The sequence below is a fragment of the Dendrobium catenatum genome, unplaced genomic scaffold (assembly GCF_001605985.2).
Source record: "Dendrobium catenatum unplaced genomic scaffold, ASM160598v2 fragScaff_scaffold_763, whole genome shotgun sequence".
NCBI lineage: Eukaryota > Viridiplantae > Streptophyta > Magnoliopsida > Asparagales > Orchidaceae > Dendrobium > Dendrobium catenatum.
The window spans coordinates 941541-949470 of record NW_021319225.1 but is presented as its reverse complement, the minus strand read 5'-3'; positions in this window follow the sequence as shown (position 1 = coordinate 949470).

Sequence of the window (7930 nt, the reverse complement as noted above, 5' to 3'; positions counted from 1 at the left end):
GACTAATAATTATTTTTCATTATTATATTATTGTAAATATTTTTTTAGAGGATTCATATCATGATTATTCGACAATATCTTAACTTTTCTAACCGGGTCATCAGAAGGCCTCCGTTTTGATTGTATTAAATGGAGGCCTTCCTGATGACCTGGTTAGAAAAGTTGAGGTATTAGATTTGTCTTATATTAAGAAAGTTAAAGGTAGACCAAAAAAGACTTGGTTAGAAAATATTAAAAATGATCTTTTTTTATTATATTTAAATGATAATTTGACTTTTAACATGACACAATGATGAAATAGGTTTTATATAGCTGACCTCACGTAGTGGGACAAAGGTTTGATAATATTGTTGTTGGTGTATAATATTATAAATATTTTTTAAGAAAATTAGATAATAGTTTCTTATAATTATTACAATTTAGATATATTTAGTTGTAAAAAACAGCATTTAAAAGTAAAGCAGATAAAAAGTTGCTCTCATATACTCTTAGTAAGCTAACGGATGTCATTTAATTTTATAATATAGGGTTTGTTTGAAATAATTTTTTTAATATTTTATTTTTTAAATTATAGTTATAGTTTTTATTTGACTATTATTTTTTCGTTATTTAAAAAAAATCTATAAAGCAAATATTTTTGCAACAGCTTCTAAAAAAGTTACTATTAGTTTTTGCATCAGATTTACAGTCGTTTCAAACAGACTGCAATGGCCGTCTATGATATTTTATTTAAAGTTTTAATGATAAATTTTAACAGTTAGAAGCTCATAAATTTCCATAGTGGAAATTGTGCTTTTATGTATAATACAAACTTCCAAAGGAAATTAGCAAAATGTCTACTGCTAAAAAATGGCTTAGGCTCCAAAGGCCAATTGAGATTCATTGTTATGCTGAATTTAGATGACTAGCAGAGAGCAACCAAGCTTATCATTATTTACATTAGAGGGCTTTGGGCTAATTAATAAGAAAGTTGTTTCAAATGAAGCTTACATTATAAAATTCAATGACATCCATATGTCAGCCATATTTTGATTTGACTATTATTTTCTTCCTACTATTTTAAGAATTGCTATGGAATGCAGATTTTTACAACTAAATATGCCTAAACTACGATAATTATAAGAAAATATTTTCTAATTTTCTTTTAAAAAAATTTATAATACTATAATAATAAAAAAATAATTATTTTTTTTTTCACAACTCTACAACCACCTTTACAAAAGACTGCAATTTCCCATCAAACATAATAAACTTACATCTAATTTAAGAACATTGGGTGGCAAAATAATTACATTGAAGTGCTTCTTCAAACATGCAAAATGAATCCAAGACATGAACAGTCAGCCAAACCTTCCATCTTACAAAATGCTGACTACTCTCATAAACGACATGACCCTAATCAACTTAGAGGTTGTTTGGTTGGCTAAAGAAGAAATGCAGTGTAAAAGGAATGTAATGTAAAAAGAATACAATATAAAAGAAATACTTTAGAGTTGTATAGATGAGTGTAAAGTAAATTCAGTCGTTTTTTTTTTTTTTTTTTTTTTTTGAAGTAAAATGAATGTAGTATAAAGTTTAAAGATTGTGGCAACATGTGTCATGCTCCATAATTTAATTTGAAAGAATTCTTTCTTTTATTTTTTAATAATAACACCAAAGCTATCTAATATCATTTATTACTAATAAATAGCATAAATAAATTATATAATAAAAAACAACAATGTGCTCCTATATTAATTACTCCAAAAATAGTATATAATACTCATGAATCATTCAATCTATCATGTCAATCCAAATCCTGAGTATTAAAGAACAACTAATAAAAAAAATTGAACCTAAAGGATACACTAATAAAAAATAATAATCCTGATCAATCTCTCACTCTTGCACATTGCCTTGACCTAAAATCATTTAAACCACATATAATGAGCTAAAAAGCTTTGCAGGCCACACTAAAATTCTATAACTTAATTTAAAACACGATGGAGAAGAATTATGCATGTCATCAGTCAATTCATAACAACAATGATCATATGATCAATAATCTATACAAAAATAATAAAATTCACATGCAATAGCAGTTGAATAGATAAAGAAGTAAACCAAAACAGTATGAAATTTAGTAAATCAGTATTATGGGGAAATTCAGTAAAGTAGTATGGTGTCAGATTTATAAAGCAGTTGTCGTATCAATACTGTCAATTGACAAAGCAATTATATAAAGCAAAAAAAACTAAAGCATCGAGAAGTAATTGTCAGATTCATATCTTATAATGTTGTACATATGCTATCTAGTGAGTCTATATCAGTATCTTAATTACATGCTCAGTGTATAATGTGCTTAATCATTATCAGTAATCAGTACAGTGAATCAGTTTTAGTGTCTGTATCAATACTAGTAACTCCAATAGTAGTAACAATAAATTAATGTTATAATAGAAATTCATACAATAACAAAAAATCAATACAATATCAATAAGGTCGTATAAAATAATGAATATGTAACATACATTTCAATTGCTACACTGAACAAGTAAGAAGTCCTAGCTATCATGATATTTTTCAATATCGTATCAATATCAGTAAACCATTGACTCAGTAAACAGAGTCGTCACTCTTTGCTTGTCGACGCAATAATAGTCTCCATATAACTCTCAATCGTTGCTATGATATCATTGTATGTATCAGATAAAACTAAACTATAGTATTTAAAGAAAAGTCTGTTTGATCATCATCCTGTATAAGTCAATCAATCTCCAACCAATGGGTCAATGAGTTTTTACTTATTTTTCACACGTTGCAATAAAAGTAATAACAACCAACTATTACTCAATCATATTTTCATTTCCATTCTCAAAGTTGGTATAATAATATGCTTAAATCGAATACCTATTGAGTCAAAATGAACAATTCCAAAACATAACCAAATTATCAAGGATTGTGTAAAATATTATTTCAAGACTTTAATCGTATTAAAGCACTATTTTTTTAAGTTCGAATTATTTTGTATTCAATAAAAATTACAAAATTTCAAAATACCATATATAAATTTAAAAAAAAATACTCAATAATATATAAAGTTTTATCAGTGCAAAGTTATCCACATTGATAATGAAAGTAGAAATTTAATTGAGAAATTTATAAAAAACTTCAAATTTTTTTAAAATAGAGATAGGCATAATGTGACCTTCCACGATCCGAACAACTTTTTCAACTGGCCTAATGGATAAAATGACTCGAAGTGGCTCAAATCAAACTTTCTCTCTCTAAAAACCCTCTTCCTCTCTCTACTTTGACTAGCTTGACATTCAATTGAATAAGAATACTATTTTTAAAATATATAAAAATTTAAATAATAGCCTAACACTGTGGTACTCAATCGGAGCATTGACAAACCTGAGAGCATGGTGCTCAAATGTCACTATTTGATGTACTGTAGCACTGCTAAGGGGCTCAAACACACAATATTGAGGCACTCAAATAGTAACATTTTTTAGATTTTACCAAATTTGATTTAGACCCTTAGGACTCATTCTAGAATATATACAATCATTTTCAAGCATTAAAAGACTTCCAAATATATGCAAATGGGTGCAAAATCTTTTTCTTTAAAAATTTCTCTTTTTTAGTAGTTATAATCTACCAATTGTGATACCCTAGAATCTAAATTAAAAAAATATTATTTTAATCTTTTAATAAATAACAATCAGAGCTATCTAATATCATCTATCAGTAATAAAAAAATATATTCTATAAATCAAAATATTAATATATGCATCTATATTTGTTCTAAAAAATCATACACACTACTCATGATCTATATAATCATATCACAACTACTTTATCTTGAGTACAAAAGAATAATTAGAATAAAAAGAAATAAAATCTGAAAAATTCTAACGAGCCTTACACTCCAGCTCTCTTATCTTGACCTGAAATTATTTAATCATATATCATAATTTAAAAAGCCCAGCAGATCACCAAAATCTATAACTGAATTCAAAGTATGGTAAAAAAATAATATGTATATTAACTATCAAATCATAATAGTTACATTCATATGATCATTGAATTAATGCAAAATAATAAAATTCACATATAATAATAGTAGAATCTATTAATAATAAAATATTATAATATGGAAGCTAGTAAAATAATAAATCAGTATGAGTGTTAAATCTATAAAGTAATTATCATATCTGTAATACCAAGAAGTACAAAAATTAGATAAAGCATCAAATTAAAATATTAATAAAAACTGTTGAAATCAAATTAATATAATAAAATCATATAGGAATGTACACATGTTATCCTGATATTTTATATTAGTATTAAATCAATAACTTAATCGCATGCTTAATATATCTTATTTTTTTGTATCAATAAATTATTACCGATGAATAATAGTATATAACGATACCGGAGTTATATTGTTTTGCTTGTTTGGTACATCTCGCTTTGGTAAAACCATGTCAGCTATTCACTTTTGCACCCTTCTATATCATCTGAATAATTCATACATACATGCAATCAATTATATATGCAAAATAATGCACCTTAATCTACTAAATTTATCCAGTTCACGATCAATTCATATAGCTATGATAATAATTCAATCAATTCATGTAACAACTGCTTTGATACCAAGTTTGTCATTACTAGAATCTAATTTAAAATAATTCTTTCTTTTATCTTTTAATAACAATATTAAAGCTATCTAATATTATTTATCAGTAACAAATAATATAAATAAATTATATTATCTAAAATATCAATATACATCTATATTCATTACTCCAAAATCATATACAATATTCATGGATCATTCAATCATATCATATTAATTCAAATTCTGAGTACAAAAGAATGGCTAATAAGAGAAATTGAACCTTAAGGATCTTGATTAATTTCTCACTCCTGTCAGCTTGCCATGACCTGAAATCATTTAAACCATATATAATGAGTTAAATAGTCCAATATGTCACACTAAAACTTTATAATTGACTTCAAAATATGGTAGATAAGTAATGTGCATATTATTAGTCAATTCGTAACAATAATTGTCATATGATCAAGAATTGGTGTAGAAATAGTAAAATTTATATGTCATAGTAATATAATCGGTAAAGAAGTAAAACAATATGATATAAAAGCCAGTAAACTAGTACTATGGGAAAACTCAATAAAATAGTGCAGGCTCAAATTTATAAAACAATCATTGTAATAATACTATCAATCGGTAAAGCAATTGTATAAAGCAAAACAACTAAAGCATCGAGAAATGCCTATTAGACTCAAATCTTATACTGATGTACATATGCTATCCAATAAATCTATATCAGTACCATATCAGTATCTTAACCACATGCTCAGTGTATCGCATACTTAGTTAGGATCAATATTCAGTGCAGAAAATCAATAACAATGTCAGTATCAATACTAGTAAATCAAATAATAGTAATAGTAAATCAATGAAATACAGTTAGTAGTAGTAAAATATTATAATATCAGTGAGGTTGTATAAAATAATAAATCTTTAGCATACATTTTAATAGTCACACAAAATAAGTAAGAAGTCCTACATCTCATTGTATTTTTTAGTATTATAACAGTATCAGTAAACCATTAGCTCAGTACATAGAGCCGTCACTTTTTGCCCGTTTTTACGGTAATCATCTCCTTATAACTCCTAATTGTTGCTCTGAAATCATTGTATGTATCGGATAACAAAAACTATAATATTTAAAGGAGAGCCTGCTGGCTCACCATCCTGTATAGATCAATTTGTCTCCATCGAATGGGTCAACCAGTCTTTACTTATCTTTCACACAATCCAATAAAAGCAATATCAACCAACTAATACTCAATCACATTTTCCATTCCATTCTCAAAGCTTGAATAATAATATGCTTAAATAAAATATCTACTAAGCCAAAATACATAGTTTCAAAATATAATTAAATTACCAAGGATTATGTAAAATATCATTTCAAGTCTTTAATCGTACTAAAATACTATTTTTTGAAGTCCAATTTATTTTTTATTCAATAAAACTACACAAATTTCAAAATACCTTGTAAAAATTTTCTTAAAAAGCTCAAAATGTTTATAATTTAAATATCAATAACATATAAAAAGTTACACAATAAAATTTTTATCAGTATAAAGTTATTCACATTTTTCACTAATGGAAGTACAAATTTAATCTAGAAATCCACAAAAAACTTTGAACTTTTGAAAATATAGATAGGCATAATGTGACCTACCTCCATCTGGACAACTCTCTCAATTGTCCTGACGGCTAAAAATGACTTAAAGTAGCTCAAATCAAACTTTTTCTCTATAAAAACCCTCTCCCTCTCTCTTTACATCGGTTGACTCAGCATTCAAATGAATATAAATAATGTAGTTTAAATATGTAAAAATTCAAATAATGGCCTTGTATTACAATGCTCAATAAGAGTGATGTGGTGCTTACAAACCCGAGAGCATAGTGCTAAAATGTCACTATTTAGCATTTGGTATTATAGTACCGCTAAGGCGCTCGGACACATAATACTGAAGCTCTCAAATAGTAACATTTTAAAGATTTTATCAAAATTCACTACATACTCTTATGACTCATTTTAGAACACACACAATCATTTTCAAGCTATAAAAAACTTCTAAATATTTGCAAATGGTTGTAAAATCTTTTTATTTTAATTTCTTTTTTTTAAGTTCTTACAACCAGTAGATGGTGGCATTGAAGATCGGCGAGCGGCGGCCAGTGGTGATTATCGAGTGACAGAGGTGGCGGAGGGTAGCGACTAGGCATAGTTAGTGGTGAGTGGAGGTTATGCTAGCTATTAGGTGGCGGTGGCCCGTGATGGTGGTCAGAGGCTGGTGGAGATGTCAGCAGCGGTGATGGTCGGCCGCAGGTGGTAGCTATGTCGGGTGAAGGTGGTTGACAGTGGTTGTTGGAAGCTGGTGAAGGTGGTCAGTGGTGTTGGCTGGTAGCGGTTGGCGATGGTGTTGACCTCATTTTTGTATGAGGTCACTTGGACTACTCTTGATCCTAAATCAATTTAATTTCTAAATCAATTTAAACTCTAGGATCCTCCCAGAATCTTGACCTTAGGATCTATGCTAGGATTCTTCTAGAGCTTAGACCTTAGGAGCTGCTCTAGATCCTAAACTCCTTCTAGACTCCAAGTTCTAGGAATTTCTTAGGCTCTAGGATCCTTCTAGATTCCTAACTTTAAGATATATTCAGACCTTAGGATCTACCTAGATCTTAGGTCAATCAAGCCAAATCCAAGGTCCAAAGGTTTTGTCCTAAAGGCCTTTTCCATTGAATTTCAAATACTTTAAAACCCACTCAAATGACCTCCGATTCAAAGTTTGTCAGTTGCATACTGATGGGACGTGTCTCTGGAGGAAACCCTCCAAATTTGAGCCCATTCTGAGGTCTCTAACCCCATAAACTTAATCAAAATTCATAGGCTGTAAAACCTTCAAATATTTACAGCCTATGCCACTGGACCTGTCACCTTGAAGATTCTGACCTTAGAGCCTTAACCAAAGCCTTTAGTCACTTTCAGACCTTTAATCTTGACATGTTGAACATTAAATTGCATTTTTCTAGACCCACTTTGACCCCCAGTTGACCAGGGGTCAAAATGACCAAAATACCCCTTAGGGGCTCAAATATTAATTTCAAACCAAACAACCTCCGAATTGCTTGGAACCAATTCTAGCAAGTTTCAAATGTCATTTCAAATCTGTTGGACCCATTCCCAACCCTTGGGTCAACCTGGTTGACCGAGTCAACAGGTTTGACCCAAAAGGCCCTTTAAGGGTCCAAACAGGTGTTTTGAACCAAATGACCTCCCTAGACCTTGAGACCATATCCAATAAACTCTAAATATTATTTTGAATTGATTGAACC